The sequence below is a fragment of the Acinonyx jubatus genome, chromosome B2 (assembly GCF_027475565.1).
Source record: "Acinonyx jubatus isolate Ajub_Pintada_27869175 chromosome B2, VMU_Ajub_asm_v1.0, whole genome shotgun sequence".
NCBI classification, from domain to species: domain Eukaryota; kingdom Metazoa; phylum Chordata; class Mammalia; order Carnivora; family Felidae; genus Acinonyx; species Acinonyx jubatus.
Genome location: NC_069385.1, coordinates 135,156,477 through 135,173,756, shown reverse-complemented (window position 1 = coordinate 135,173,756; position 17,280 = coordinate 135,156,477).

Sequence of the window (17,280 nt, the reverse complement as noted above, 5' to 3'; positions counted from 1 at the left end):
TAACGCTCACACTCATTATTGTCACGGGGAGGGAGACCCATCTGATCGTCCCACATTTTTTAAGTGATTTGGATTTTAATCCAGTTATTTGGATTTTACGCAAAGGCAGCCGTTTCTTAAGAACTGATGACTGATATGCATCTTGGAAGTGCAATGCGCAAGCTAAATAAAATACAGCTTACAAGCTGTGGGCTTCTAGGCTGCACTTCTGGCTTAAAGGAAGCCCATCACTGTTCCTTTTTCTGCTCACCACCCGGAGGCTCTCCGCAGACTCCTTCAACACATGTCTTTGGACACGAACTGTGTGCGAAGCACTGTTTTGTCCTGGCGTACGGCAGGTAGAATTCAGGCTGCTCAGTGGCCTGCCCTTGACTGACCACATTCACTGGAGAAAGATAGACGGTAAACAAAATCAGCAGGAAAAATACACCGTGTATTAGAAATGCTTAAAGGAAAAGAAAATAGGATAAAGACCACAGGGAATATGGGGTGGGGTCCACTTTTGAAGAGGGCAACTGGGAAAGCTTCAGTGAAAAGGCAACATGTCAGCCAAGACCTGGAGAGGTGAGTGAGACATAGAGATTAGGGGGGAGAACATTCTAGAGAGAGAGGAAACGGTGCACGCATAGGCTCTTAGGCACGTCCAAAGAGACAAAGCCACAGGAGACATCTAAGTGGGGAAAGTAGTAGGAGAGGAGGCCAGAGAGATGGGGTGAGGGCAGCCCACCTGGCAGCCCCCATGAGACATGAAGCCATGGAAGGTTTGGAGCAGAGGAGAGCTCTGTTCTTGCATGTTCTCCCAGGTCATCCAGCCACGATGCTGAGAGCAGACTGAAGGGACACTGTGACAAGGGTCCAGGTGGGAGATGACAATGGCTTACAATAAAGGATAGTGCTAATGTGGAGAGAACTCTTGGAACATTTGAAGGAGAATACTTGATAGGCCGTGCCCCCTGAAATACCAGGGGTGGAATGTCCTAGCTCCTGGATTTTTTTCAGTCACCTGATAAAAATAAAATCATTTGCTTAAAGAGTTTACTTTGAAAAAAAAACCCAACTCTTCACTTAGCCGCTTTAAAACTCTTAGCCATCTTTACAGATTGCTTCCTCCCCTACCCATGGAGAGGCCTGTGTAGGAGGCTGAGCTAAGCATATGCACCAGAAGACACACACACAAAAAAGGGGAAATGGACAGCTCTGTAAGTAAACACTTGCTCATGCACCCAACACCTGAGACAAATCAAAACAAGCTGCATCTCCTTCCAGTTTATTTTTTAATGTATTTATGTGTTTTGGTTATGGTTATTGGTTGTTTTTTTTTTTAAGCACATTGCAATGTTAGAGATGGCCACCAGTCTGAAGAAGGAGAAGGAGGAAGAAAAGAAAGGAAAGAGGAGGAGAAGGAGGAGGAGGAGGAGGAAGACAAGGAGAAGGATCCACTGGAATGCAGAGCCACTCCTGGCTCTTGCCTCGGACTCCACCAGTCTATGGGTTTGTAGAATGGGAACTGCAGACTTGGGCCATTCAGAACCTCAAAATGTCTCTAATTCATTACAGACTTAACATTTGATACGCATGCTGGGTGTCACAGCGTTTCCTGTGAATTAAAATTCATCCCGTAATGCTGTGGGTAAGAGGATGTATTCCATATTCCAGATATTCCCCGGGCTGTTCCGCGTCCTCGTCTATTTGTGCTCCGTAACAACATACCACAGCCCGGGGGGCTTAAACAACAAACATCTGTTTCCTCACTGTTTCAGAGGCTGGAAGCCCATGATCAAGGTGTCCGCACATTCAGTTTCTGGTAAGAGCTCTCCCCTTGGCGTGTAGATGGCCGCCTTGCCCCTGTGTTCTCACATTGCCTTTTCTCTGTGTGTGCCCAGAGGGACAGAGGTCTCTGGCACCTTTCCCTCTTCTTAGGAGGCCACCAGCCCTGTCAGATTACAGGCCCATGCTTGTGACTTCATTCAGCCATAATTACCTCTTCACGGGTCTTATCTCCAAACAGTCACATTGGGGGGTTAGGGCTTCAACATGAATTTGGGGGGGACACACTTCAGTCCATAAAAGGCAGGAGTGGCAACAGTCCTGTTTCTCCCCTCCTGGCCAGTGTGACCAGGCACATTATCTGGGCAGGTAGAACCTCCTCCCCACCCACAGCGGAGGCTAATGTGCCCCATTAAAATGGCAAGTGATTATCTTCTCTTAACTGGGGGGTTCCCTCATGCTCCACCTGCCTCTCTTACCCTCTTTGGGCCCCCACTCCGACATGGCCTCAGCAAGTGGCATTGGGCATGGTTTCTCTTACTTTGCCGAGATGCCCTTGGCTTTCCACCCATGACCCCACAGCATCCCTCTGTGCGTCCCGAGGCTACTTACTGCAAACTCTTTGAGTGAGTCTGTTTTTTTTTTTTTTTTTTTTTTTTTTGGCTGTGGAATCCCTCCGGGCCACGTGCAAGGAAACCCAGAGGGCCAGAAGGTCAATGCCTCAGAAAGCATCTGTCAATCAACGATGAGCTGGGAGTTGCTGGATAATGCCCAGCATCCCTGCCCCCTCGGTTGGAGTCAGCCTGAGGCATGTTCTAAAGAGTCTCCCGGTGGGGTCAAGCTCTAGTTTGCCCACAGGGGCAAATGGCTTATTGACTTCCTTCCCTTCCGTCTCCCTTCCCACCCTACCCCCCCCCCCCCACCCATGCTTCTTGGCGTCACCTCCTAAATAAACCGTTTGCTTCTGAAGTCCTGCATCGGTGTCTGCATCCGAGAGACCTACCCTCCAACTGAGGACAAGGCAGTGTGGCCAGCCCCGCCTCCGACTAGCGCTTCCCCAAGACAAACGTCTCCCTGCCCGGTACCCCGACTCTTCACAGACCCCACAGGGAAGCCTTTCCGGTCCCAAGGCAGGGGTCCCAAGACAGCTCCCCAACCCAGCCACACAGGCATGTTCCTGCTTATGAGGGCGGTGTATGGGCGCAGACACGGTTCCCTCAGCACCGTCCCTTCCAGAGGCCTCTCACTTGTCTCTGTCTGCAATGCCACGGTGGCCCCTTGAGGCAGTGTCTGGTCCCCCCCACCTCCACCCAGCTGCTGCGTGCAAGCCAAAGGAGACCCCCCTGGGCCCTCCCCTCAGACTTCTGGCCTTGCCAGGCTCACCACTGCTGGGATAAGCAAGGGGCCCAGGGCTGGAGATTTTTTGAATCCCTAGGGGCCCAGGAGCATCCTTGGACTGCTGAGCTCCACGTGCTGAGCTGAAAGAACTGAGAGCAGAGCCCCAAAGGTGGCAAAAGGGGGCCCCTCAGAAGAAACGAGGGTCTCACTGGTGATCAGGTCTTGAAGTCCCTCATGATTTGGTATCTCATGATAATCCCTTCTTACGAGGGGATGGGCTGCTAGTGCCTGGGCCAGTGCCGACGTGCAGAATGGCTGTGGTGGGTTCACCTTTGATCCAACCCCGTGTCGTGACCCAGGTGCATTTCAGAGCTCCGAGGTAAGAATTTGGGCCAGCACATTTGTTCAGAGTGGGAACCGAGGCATCTAGAGGTTTCTAGAAACACCCTTGGGGTTTTGTTTGTTCGTTTGTTTGTTTTTAGTGCCTCGTTCCTCACTCTTCCTCACTGACAGCGCCTAAAACCAGTCTCGGCAAGCCAGGAGTTGTCTGTGTTTCCGAAGCCAGAGTCCTTCACCTCTGTCCCTGACACCACGTTGAGTCTATCCTGTCAGGACCTTCTCCGTTCCAGCCCTTTGGTCAGGGTCAGCCTTTCCCGGGAGGATGCTGACCCCCGATCCCTCTACCCATGTGCTTGATTCTCGTAGAAGTGGGTCCACAGCAAAATGAGTTCCAGGAGGGCCAAGGTAGATTTTTATGCTCGACACTCTATCTCCAGTGCCTAGAACGCCGCCTGCACATAACAGGTGCTTAATACAAACTGCTGTCTAAATGAATGAATGAAGTGACTCTTTGATAAGGCTCGGAGCAGTGGCCTGGCCAGCCCAAGGCCGGTCCCCACGGCACTCCCCTCGTCTGGCTGGCTAAATGCATCCCCATTTCCTCCTTTGTCAAGCGGGACCCCGTGGAAGCTGTGAAATGCAAGTGATGGGATAGGATTTGGGGGAAGAAAGCCAAACCCGGCAGAATGGAGGAGGCTGAAAGCAAAGACCAGAAGACAAGAGGAGGGAATTCATTCATCAAGGGGAGAAAAGCAGGTTCGAAGATGGAGGGGGTGACCCGAATGGGAGACAGGAAGGCAGGACTAGGGGACCGACTACATGGGGGGGGGGGGGGCGGTGGGAGAAGGTAGCGAGATGACAGAGTTACGGATTGTTCCAGATTTCTCCAGCCCGAGACTGGAGGGCAACACCACTCACTGAAATCAGGAGCATATTAAGAAGAGCGTCCTCAGGTCTGAAAGTTCAAGTCTTGGCAACGGAGAGCCTGACTCCCTGCATATCAAATCGGAAATTATTCAGGCGTCTATCTGAGTAATTTGATTGACACCTACAGATGCATCTTTGCTAAATCAAGCTATAACATGCACACCCTACTGATATATAATGCATGAAATACGGACCTTGAGTTCACCTTCCTCCTAGAAACACGCATGACCTTTCTTAAGCAGGCAGAATGCACACGGAACAGAGGCACCGAGCTCAAGGTCACAGCCCTGTAGGGTTTGTAGTTTTCTGTTGGCTGCTTATGGGGCCACAGGGGCCAGAAAGGGCTTCTCTGGTCTGAAAGCAACACTTGGCACGTTCGGAGTGGTTGCTTTTCACAGACGCCGCAAATTCCAGCTCATTGTTCTGTCCCGTTTTCCATTCGGAGGCGCAGCGAGAGGTTTCTGGCAGGGCTTGAAATAAAGCTGCCCGTGTGCTAATCCCTTCCCGGGTGGGGCTCCGTCTTGCTCCGGCACCTTCCCTGGCTCTCCCTCCCATCCTGCTGCTGGTCCGTCCACTTTCCTTCCCTTTTCATTTTGGTTTCTGACTTTTTGTTTTGCTTTGTTTTTTAACCGCACGGGTGTGGCTTCTTTGGAGATCGGGCTCTTCCCACAACATGCGGGGATGTGGGACAGATTGGACGGATCCAAACACAAATCCCAATCCTGATCCTGAAGGTATGGATGCCGGCTGTGGTGGGAAGGATGAACGGAGAGGTGAGGAAGGGTGGCAGGTCTAGAAGCATCCCCCAGACAAGCTGCTGTCAGGCTGGCTGTGAGGTTGCCGCGAGGAACAAGGGAGTCCCCGTCCTCGGGTTGGTTAGAGCCCAATGGGCCATGCCGTGCCTTGACGTCCCCTCTTCTCAGAGCTGAGCAAGCTTAGGCGGGGAGCAGTGTAGACATTCCCAGCCCCCGACTTTCTTAGTGGCAGAATTCTTAGGTCCCCCGACTCGACTCTGTACACCCTTTATCACAACTGCCTGACGGCTGAACAGGAGTGGGTTCCATCAAACATTTTGAATGATCCTTATAACCTAAGAAGCAGAAAAACAAAAATTTTTTTTTAAGAACCAGAAATCCAGTTGAATGCCACTTTCTAACTCCCCTTTAGGTTCAAGATTGAAGTTGCAAAGAATAGCTTGATATTCGACCTGTTATCCAATATTGCTTGTGATAAAGACTGACCGAGACAGCGTGCTTTTCACTCAAAATAAGCGTCGTAAACGCAACAGAAAGGAGTGAGGCTCTTAAACCAGTTCGATAAATGCCAGATCCAACGTCTTAGAAGGGCCATAGATTGAGAAAGGTTACCAGCCCCTCCTCCAGCCCACTGTCTGCCTTACTCTAGCTGCTAAGACCGTTTGGTCACCTAATGCCATACTCTAGTCTGGGGAATGCCCGGTTGTCAACGTTATTGATAGGCTGTTTCAAAAGTTTTGCAAACTCGCCGGGCGAGGAGAGTGTCGGGGAACCCAGACTGCTCAGGGGATCGCCTTTCTCCCCCCCTCCCCCACCTTTCTTCTGCATGGGAAGGGGGCACCTTTGAAATGCAAATGCATTTCCTTAAAATTAAAGAAATCCCAGGGCAGCCTCTAGGTGGGAAAAGATGTGCAGGAGGAGAGTGAGTCAGGTGACCAGGCATCCTGAGCGGAGTCGAGTGTGAGCAGAACGCACGGAGGAGCCACGCTGTGGTGCACGCGCACTGTTCAGGGCACTGGGTGGGGATGTCAGCACACACGCAGCCCTGCCCTGCGCCGATCCAGAAATGAGAGGCTGCTTTGATCAAAGGCAACACGCTGCCTGCCTGCCCGGGAGGCAAGCGGCGAAGCCACAAGTCGGGACAGGCTCTAGAGAAAGCGGAGTCCCCGAGAGCCAGAGTGGAACCTTCCCAGGTGTGCAGTCGGGGACACAACCCAGGTGACATGTGCCGCTCAGCCTCCCCCAGGCACGGGGATGTTGGAAGGGAGGAGAATGCACGGAAGGGCGGAAGTGCTTCCTGCTCTGGGAGGTGGTGGGGAGGGGGGGGGGGGTTGGGGACAGAGCCAGGCTCAGGCTGAGAGCTGACTGTAGACAAAGTGGAAGCCAGTGCAGGTTTGGATCTAGGCCAGTGACTCTGTGTGGCCTTGGGCAAATCACTGAACCTCTCTGAGCCTCGTTTCCTCATGAGCCACAACAGCTATGGCAAAGATTCACTGTGAGAATGACATCAGTGTGGGGCGCCTGGGTGGCTCAGTCGGTTAAGTATCCGACTTCGGCTCGGGTCATGATCTCAGGGCTCGGGGGTTCGAGCCCCGCGTCCGGCTCTATGCTGACAGCCCAGAGCCTGGAGCCTGCTTCCGATTCTATGTCTCCCACTCTCTCTCTTTCTCTCTCTCTCTGTCTGCGCCTCTCCTGTTCGTGCTGTGTCTCTGTCTCCCAAAAATAAAGAAACGTTAAAAAAATTAAAAAAAAAAAGAATGACATCAGTGATATATGTACACACACACACACACACACACACACACACACATACACATACACGCACCTAACACAGTGCCTGGCACCTAGCAGGTACTCATTAAGTATCGGTTTTCTTGTCACACCCCAAATCCTACTTACACATTTAAGGAAAGCCATTCGAGGCAGAAATTCCTGCCAGAGAGAACTTCCTGCGTAGGTTAAATGTACCAAGCGGAGGCCTGAATCCCACCCATCCCCCAGACTGCCCACACGGACGTTCCCATCACTGCAGACACAGCTCTGCTCTCGCAGGTTACGACCAGCATTCGGCCCTTGACATGCTGCTGAATGGCTCCACCCTTGCTCTCCGCCCTCAACTTCCCGGGGCTCGTCGTCTAAGACACCCATGCAGCCCCGTTGTTCTTTTGCACATTTTTCTTTTGTTCATTCTCGCCTCCCAGGTTTAAGCCTAAACCAGGCTTTGCCTAAATGTCCCTCCCCTCACCCATCCCCACACGGAACACTTGCTTCCTCAGTCAAGCATTGTTCCTCTTCCAGGATGGAAGCCTCTCCCGGGACGGGGTGGGGTGGATTTGTTTGTTTGTTACATTGAAGTCTTGAGATAATGTTTCATTTATGTTTCCGTGGGTCCGCGGCGCCTGCGGCCGCTTTGCTTCTTTTCTTACCTTTCATTCCTTCCAAAATTGAATGTATGTACACGCATAGGCACCGCTAAGCACCTGGGAAACCCTGGTAGCCGGGCTCAGAGGCCCCTTTTTATTGGCAGACCGCTTACCTAGAAGCAGGTCCTGAGAAGAGGGAGAGGCTGCATGTGAGTGAAAGGGGAGAAGTCGTTGGATTCTCCTCGCAGAAAATTTGTAGGAAAAGCAGACGGTCTCGCCCCCCCCCCCCCCGCCCCCATCCCTTTCCCAGCTTTGGAGTTCTTGCAAGCTGAGCTCTGGGCGGTGCTGGCCTCCCTGAAATAAAGGATGGGAGGGTGAGGGGACAGGAGGAGGAAAACATCCCCGGAAGCTGGAGACGTCAGCTGGCATCGTCTCCTCCCCAGGCACCCAGCTTGAAGGGATATATTTCTGCACGGCTCTGAGAGAAAGGGAGCTCTGTTTAGAAAGGAGCGTCTCCTCCGCTGGCACCTCAGCTATGAGCGATTGACGAGAAGGAGCTCAAGAAGCCACAAGCCCCCCGTGAGGTCAGGTGCTGTCCAGCATCCACCTGCAGACGTGTGTTGGCGAACCCAGCACCATTGCCCCACAGCTAACCAGGAAGCCAAGTGTCTCCCCCTGAGGGTGCCGTGGTCCTGGCCTGGGAGGCACAGCTGGTGGGAAGCCCGTGAACGTTAGGTTGTGTCCTATGACCTCCACCTGGAACGGAAATGAGCGCATCCCTCAGAAATGGCAAATTTGGCATCAGCCTTGGGCGTTGGTTGTGCCGCCATTGATACAATACGCAGTGGTGACCCAGCACTGAGGGTCAATGGTGGGCACATCAAAGGGTTTATTCTCCACTGCTGTCAGCCCAGGGCACACAGGGGCATAGCGGGTTGAATGGTGGCCCCCACATGAGCTATATCTGTGTCCTAACCTCCAGAAGCTGGGAGTATGTATGACCTTATGTGGAAAAAGGGTCCTTGCACCCGTGTTAAGGTAAGGACCTCAAGACCAGGTCTTAAGACCAGGTCAAGACCGGATCTCAGCTTTCAGTGACTGGGTGATACAGGAGACCGTGGCTGGCTGCAGACAGAACCACGTGGTTTTGGAGCGCTGGTTCCTTAGTCACGTGACCCATCAGTCTGGCTACCCACCTCTTAGACTCAGACCTTAAATGGTGCCCTTTCTCTATGGTGCCCTCAAACTCCATATGCAAGCGTTTATCTTTATCTTTCTTCTTTTACTTAGCACATCCTGTATTTTCTCTTCTTTCTTTCTTTCTTTTTATTATTTTTTCTTGGGAGAGAGAGAGAGAGAGAGAGAGAGATCATGAGCAAGTGGGGGAGAGGCAGAGGGAGAGAGAGGCTCTGCCCAGCACAGAGCCTACCACGGGACCCGATCTCATGACCGCGAGATCATACTCTGAGGCGAAATCAAGAGTTAAACGCTCAGCCGACTGAACCACCCATGTGCCCCGCATCCTACATTTTCTAAACCACGTCTTCTGTCCTTGATTTTCCCTTAAGCATTTAACATTTCACTACATCACACCTCTCCCATATTGAGAGCTACAAGTAGGGTCATGGAAGGCTTTGACTGAAAGAGCCATGAAATATCAACAATTTTCAATACACTCTACGCGTTTGTACGCACGCAACGCAAGTAGACTCAAAAACAGAAGCGACGTGTCCATTTATCTCCTCCAACTACATTGGGAAGATAAGCTGGAATTTCCTGACACACTACATTTGTTGTACAACCAGGGTGAACGGGGATTGGCCGTACTCACCTCGCAATGGTGGATGAACTAGGTTGTGAAAACATCTTATAAATAAATAAGTACCCGTTGCTCCTGAGGAGGGCTGTGTCCAGATCAGGGCATATATTGCGATTAGATTTAATATTAGCGTAAACTTTCTGCAACCTGTCATTTTCTCAGCTGGGTTTGCACCGCGCCCACATAAGACAGTCAGCAAAGAGTGACAGAGAAGCACAGAAGTCTGGGGGGGCAGGGGGTAGGGAGCAATTAGGGCGAAGAGAAAAGGAAAAAGAAAAAAATTGTCTCAAAAAGACAACATCGTACCACACAGAGCAGGTAGGGTTTGGGAAGAGGCTGTTAAGAGGTAGAAAAAGAAAATAGACATTTTAGGAGTGGCTGTAAGCATGTCTTATCTAATTCAAATGTTTAGAAAGTCAGCAATTTGCATACGGCACCTGTATTAATCAGACACTTGATTGAGCAGAGGCTTCTCGTTCCTGTCCTCCATCAAACTGTCTAGAATGACACAGGGGGGAATTCACTCTGACGTTCAAATGAGTAACAGGGAAGACAGTCCAAAGCCACCAGTCAACAAAATAATTGGGCGCTCGTATTAAGGAATCATTGTATCTACCAAAGGAAAACCTCATTTTGACTGCAAATGTGGAAAAATCATTTCAAAGGCTGCATGGCAAAGAGTAGTCAAGCACATAACCTGTCCCCAAAGAAAGACAAGCTGAACTGGTAAATCCACCTCTGGATTGTTCAGAGTTGTAGACGATTATCCAAGATGGCGGCTTCTGTGTGTTATTCTGGATGTCTCACGGAACTGCTGGTTGGCTATGCAAAAGCTGTTCTGAGCTACCAAATACTCACTTTCCAGTGCCCTCTGTACATAGAGGAGCCGGTATGACTCGGTTTTGGAGACAAGAGGAAGTTCCCTGAGGATGGGAGTTAGGTTATGGGAAGGCTTTTCCTCCTAGCAAGAGGCAGGTAAGGGGAAGAGGGGAGCTGCCCTATCTCCCTTTGTTTCTGCTCTGTACGTGGTTTTGATGTATGAGTTGAAATAGCCATTTTGCAGCCCCAAGGTGACAAGGACAAGGGACAGAAAGCCAATAACTAAGGAGATCAGAGTGAACAGAGAGAAAACACCTGGTTCTCTGAAGACTCAACGGAGCCGTTGAACCAACAGCAGCCTTCGCCTCCCTCCAGATTTCTTACGTGGAAAAGCAAATGCCTGTGGATTTCGGGTACCATTTGGGATTTCTGTCATTTGTAGCCCCAAGCATTCCAAGCCGACACGCCATGTGGCAGAGGTCCTGATGGGCCTGATGCAAGAGGTAGACACTGAGTGTCTGATAAAGCAGCACGTCAAGTAGCCTGCAAGCGTCTGTTTGTACCTTGATGTTAGTGACCGGTTAGTGAGACGGGAATTTCACTTGTACTGTGCATCCTCACCGACACTCGGTGTGGTCAGGCTTTTGAATTTTAGCCATTATGGTACCCGCATCGTGACATCGTATTATAACTAAGTTGTGCATTTCACTAAGGACTGATGAGATTGAATACTTTTACGAACGCATGCCAGCCTTTTGGATATCTTGCCCCTCTATGGATTGTGGGCTGTCTTTCTCTTACAAAGTAATAGGATTCCTTTATTTACCCTGGAGAGGTGGCTTTTGTCAGACAGATACATTGCCAGTATCTTTTCCCACTCTCTGGCTTGGTTTTCAGTCTTTTCACATTTTTTCCTCCACGAATAGTTCTTTTTTTTTTTTTTTAATGTAGTTGAATTTAACAATTACTCGTTTTATGGTTATTACTTTTTGCGTCCTGTTTAAGAAATATTTGCCCACCTTAAGGTTATGAAAACAGGCCCCTATTTCTCATCTAGACGTTGAATTATTTTAGCCTTCACTTTTAGGTCTGTAATTTTCCTGGAACTGGTTTTTTTTTTTCTTTTTTTATGTAGTATAAGATAGGAATTGAGATTTTTTTTCCATATGGATATCCAATTAACTCAGGCCATTATGGAAAAAAAATCTTTTAATGCACTGTTATATTAACTTTGTCATAAATCAAAGTAACCTTATATGAGTGAGTCTGTTTTTAATACTTTCTTCTTGTACATTGCTTAATATCTCTATTTTTCATAAAGAGTATTCTCTCTTAATTGCCGAAGCTTTAGAATCTCTTACTGTAATAAACCCTCTAATTTTATTTCTCTTCTTTAAGGAGTACTTGGGTACTATCCTTTGTATCTTCATATACATTTTATAATCAGCCTGTCACTTCCCCCCCAAAAGGAAAAAAGGCAAAACAAACAAAACATCCTAAATATCCTAAATCCTGAATATTTAAGACCAGTTGGTTTCTTTTACAATATTGAACCTTCTAATCCATGAACATAGTATATTCCTCCTTCATTTAGATCTTATTTAATTTCTCTCATAATGTTTCCTTGCACATTTTTCATTAGATTTACTCTAGATGTTGAGGTTTGGGAGATACTATTGTAAACGGTATAGATTTTACTTCCTTTGTGTTATTAGTATATAGGAATACAATTGACTGCTATATACTGACAGTGTGCTCAGTTCACTGCTGAATTTAGTTAATAATTCCAATATTTTTCTATAAATTCTTTTGTCCTCTTCTAAATAAACAAGCATGTCATCTGAAAATATCAGCTGTATGCTATATCCCTTTTGAAACCTCATTGCTTTATTTATTTTCTCTTGCTAGAAATTCTAGTATAACAGAAGAAAAGTGATTCAGGTATTTTTTTTTTTCTCATCCCTAATCTCAAGGGATGGCTTGCACTATTTTACCTCTAATGATGTTTGTGGTAGATTTTTGTGCCTAGGCCCTTTATCAGGTTAAAGAAATGACATCTATTTCTATTTTGGTAAGTAAAGATTTTCTCAGGAATGCATATGGACTTTTATCAAATGCTTCTTCTACATCCAATGAGGTGGCCGCGTCTTCTGTATTCTATTTCTACTATTCCATATTCTCTATTATTCTCTATTCTGTTTGCCCTTTACTAATGTGATAAATTACAACTGCTGTCTTTTGATTATTAACCCATTTCTATACCTCTGACATGAACCCAAATTGGTTGGGCTTTGTACTTTTTATACACCACTGGATCTGACTTGCAAATATTTGAATAAAGAATTTTAATTTACATTTATGAAAGAAATTCACCTGTAATTTTTTGTCTTGTGCTGCTTTTGCATTATTTTGAGTTATAGCTGGCTTTCTAAAACAAGTTTTCACATGTCTTTTGCTTTTCTTATTCTTTGGAAGAGCTGTGTAAGAGCAGTATGATTCATTTATTAAAGTTTGGAAAAATTCATCGGTGAAACCACCTGGGCCTGTAGTTATCTTGAGGGAAGAGTTTTTAATAATGGATTCGATTTTAATAGATATTGGGTTCTTCAGAATTCCTATTTCTTTCTGTATTCACTTGGATAAGATCTGTTTTTTAAAATTATCAAATGTATTGGCATAGTTATTCAAAATATCACCTCATTCTTTAGTGTGAGGGGAATCTGTAAAGATGTCCCTTTTTTTCATCCCTGTGGTTGATAATTTGTATTCCCCCAGCCCTCTCTCTCTGTCTCTCTCTCACACCCCCACTCTCTCCCTCTCTCTCTCTCACACACACACTCTTTCTTACAGACACACACATTCACACACACACAGACACACACTCTCCCACTCACACTTCCTCTTTCACAGACACATTCTCTCACATACACACCTTCTCACACACTCTGTCACAACTCTCTCTCACACATTCTCTGTCACACACACACACTCTCTCACACACACCCTGACACAACTTTCTCCCACACACTCTCTCTTACATTTCTCTCATACGTACTCCCTCTCACATTTTTCACACCTCTTTCTCACACACTCTCTCACACTCTCACATACAAACACACACACACACACACACACACGCATAGTCTTCCTAGGGGTTTTATTAATTTTCTGTATCTTTTGAAAAAGCCAACTTGACATTTTGCTCCCTTTCTCTAGTGTATATTTGCTGTATATTTCATTAAATCCTTATCTCTATTACATAGGCATGTAGTTGTGTTTTATTTTTCTAACTTCTTCATACAAATACTCACATCGTTACTTTTCAGCCTTTTTTCTTTTCTGATATATGCCTTCGAGGCTATATAATTCCTTGAAGCCCATGCTTCAACAGGCCCCATTTTATCATCATTTCACTCCCTTTTCATATTTATTTCTAGATTAACTCCATTGCAGCCAAAGACTGTGATGTCACTTCCTTAAAATTTGCTGGAATTTGCTTTGTGGCCCAGCATAGCATCAATTTTGGGAAATGTTTCGTACGTATGGGAAAACCATGGACGTCTTGCGCCTCTTAGGTGTGTTTTCTCTATATGTTACGAGGTCCCATCGTTGGCCCTGTGGCTCAGTGGTTCCAAATTACTGACTGGATTGCGTGTTTACATTCACTGGCACTGTTAAATCTCCCACGATGAGCATGGACGTTTTAAGATATTGTTTTATTACTTTCTGACTTCCACGTTTCTTTGGAGAAGTTAGGCACTCATGTTGCTCTTCAAAGTCGTTGCCTTTTTTTCCCTTAATTTTTAAGATTTTCTCTGTCTTGAGTTTTTGCAGGGGTGTATTAGACTGTGATATATTGAGATGCCTTTATCTTGTATTTATCCTATTGGGGAACCTTCTAGAACCTGTGGCTGGATCTTTTCTCAACTGAAGGACATTCTTCACTTTTAACTCCTAAAATTTCTGCTTCGGTTTCATTCTCTCTCCTCTCCTTCTGATATTCTAATTATAATTTGGCAGTCTAGTTCCATGTATTTTTCGCCTGATGCCTCACAGTTCATACCTAGAGAAGACTCAGCCAAGCGAACGTGCCCGTTGGCACATTGGTAGCCCGTTTCACCACGTACACCCTTGGAAAAGCTCTTCCATACATTTTCACCCAATTCCCATCCTCTGCTTTTCCCCTTAAACACATTCCAACATGTTTCCTTGTGCCAAAGACAGTGACCATCTTGCTCTCTCTTTTGTTGGCCCTACAACCCGCTTTTACAGCTGTTCCCAGGAGGGCTCCCTGAAGAGCCAGGGAGAAGCTCGGGACAAGGCTTTGCATTTGTCATTTGGGGGCTATTGAAGCAGCATGCCAAGCAAAAGGAATATCATTAGTAGGGAAGATAAAATAATGCAACTCCGGAGTTAAAAAACAGAACTTTGGGGCCATCTGGGAGGCTCAGTCGGTTAAGCGTCCGACTTCAGCTCAGGTCATGATCTCGCCATCCATGAGTTCGAGCCCCGCATTGGGTTCTGTGCTGACAGCTCAGAGCCCGGATCCTGCTTCTGATTCTGTGTCTCCCTCTCTCTCTGCCCCTCCCCTGCTCATGCTCTGTCTCTCTCTATCAAAAAGTGAATAAACGTTAAAAAAAAATTTAAAAAAAACAACTTTTTTCACCGTGGGAAGACAAGACAGCCACAAGCCCTTGCAGTCTTTAGGAAGGCTTCCTCTTGGTCTTTGAATGATGCCAAACATGATTTGATTTCTTAAAAAGCTCTTGTCATAAACACCCCCCTTCCCCCAAGCAAAAGCAAAAGCAAAAAGCAAATCCTATGTACTCTGTATCTATTTCCTTGTGTTTGCCTCATAATAACCCAGTGAGATAGATCTATTATCTCCCTTCTACAGTGGGGAAAACAGGCTCAGTTAACAGAGGCAGTAAATGGAACACGCAGGGCTCGAACTTAGAACTGCCCGGCTCATTTCAAGCCCGGGCACTCTTCCTGCGCAAAAATCGCACCTCCTTACTTTTCTCCCTTACCTTCCGACACTCCCCTGTTTTTTCTTCCCAAAACACATTCAGCACATCTAGTGACAACCAGGTGACACAGGAACCCGGGGCCCCTCGGCCACAAGAGTCCCCACACAGCTCTCACTCGTGCGGGGCAGCACCCCGCTCAGCCGGGGATAGGGTCCAGGCCCTTGCGCTTGGGTCTGTGATGGCTGCGGTGCTGGCCCTCCCCAGCCCGCTCACCTTTTCACTCCTTGGTGACTCAGCCAGATTTCTGTGCCTCACACGACAATGAAGCCTCCGTGAGGGCGAGACACTTGCTTGATGAAAACAGAGACACTTAGAAAACAACCGCAAAGGGGCGCCTGGGTGGCTCTGTGCAGTTGAGCATCTGACTCTCGATTTCGGCTCAGGTCACGACCTCACCATTCGTGAGATCGAGCCCCACATCGGGCTCTGTGCTGACAGGGCGCAGCCTGCTTTGGGATTCTCTCTTTTCCTCTCTCTCTCTGCCTCCCTCTCAAAATAAATAAATAAACATCAAAACAAAAACAAAGATAAGCCAAAGAGGAGCAGGGCACGGGTCACAGATGTTGGCAAGGAAACAGGCTTTGGACCAGGAGCCGGTTGTGTGAGTGCACAGAAGCCCCCGGAAGCGTGCGAAGAGGTGTCTGTGTCCATGTGCTTTGAGGGTGGACAGAACCCAGGAAGGGGCTGAGCGGCTTTGACAGGGACGGGCGGGCGCCGGGGAAGGGGCCCTCGGGTGGGGAGCCGGAGGGGGCCTGTCTCGGTGGGCAGTTCCAGAAGCTGACTGACACATGATTCCGGGCGGGCCACCCCCCGTGTGCTCATCATCCTGCCAACTCAGCCTGAAGAGACACAGCGTGCTTATTCGTCCGGAAGGCCCGGCTCGGGCTGGCCTCGGCCTCATTGGCCCATCAGCCGTCAGCATTCTGGAGGCCTGTCACACGGCCCAACACCCACACAATTCCCGGGAACCTGAGAGACCCCAAGTTCCTTCTCGGGGCAGGCCTAGGGTTCGGCGGGGAGCTCAGGGCCTCTTAGCTCCTTCCTGTGCTCTCCTAACCTGCTCAGCCAAACCCATGAGCACCCCCCCCCCCGGGCCCCCACGACAGAGCAGAGAGCCCCCAGACGCCCAGCAGCCAGGGGTCCCCCTTCTCCACTGCCACTGCCTCCCAGTCAGGTGCGAGGGTTGGGGGCTGAGGGGCGAGACTGCTAATCAGTCAGGAAACCCTGATTGCATCTTAATAACAAATGCAAAGCACCCAAGAGCAGCAATTTGCAGTAATGGGCAAAATCAGCAGGTCCCTGGGGCTCGACAGGAAGTAAACACTCTCCAGGCTCAAACTGGGGGGGCGGGGAGGGAGGAAAAATCACCGGTGAAGGTGGGCCTGGCGAGGCCTAGTGCCGCTGGGGCTTTCGGCCCCAAGAGGGGAGAGATTGGCATCAGAAGAGAACAAGATTAGACTTAGAGGAAGGCCAAGCTGAGTCCGGAGCAGCCTCTACCTGGAGGCCAGGAGCCTCCACACCCCCCAGCCTCCCAGTGGGGGCAATGGGACACGCTCTCCCCGTCCCGTCTGCCAAATGGCCGCCTGAGACAAACAGAAAAGACCGCCGCTGGCAAAATCTGGCCACGCAACTGTGTCTGACTCAAAGCATCCCTGGTTGAGGGGTGACCAGGAAAAGGCTCATTCTTCCCCCACCAGCCTTGCTTCCTGTTCACACGTCGAGTCAGAGCGGGGCTGGGCCCTCACCATAAAATATCGCCACCCCACCCGGAGACCCCTTTCTCTCACTCCCTCCTTGGAATGGAAAGAAGTTATTCCCTCTGGAAGGTGAAATGTTTTTCACCGCGTCCATTTTTCTTCCTCTTTGAAAATGTTCCCAGCACCGAAGACACATATTTTCCTTACATGTAATTTGATTCGGATGGTTTCTTGACCTGCATCCAAATCGAGCTGTGGGTAATTATTACTGTCACTATTGTTATTAATACTGATATTTATCATAATCTCACAAATGCCAGGGACGGCCCTTAATCTTGCTGTTTTATTTGGCTGAGAGGAAAATGCGACACCCTGGCCTCCCTCCCGGTTTCTCCTCTTGTGTCCGCTTTTACCCAGCTCCTACGA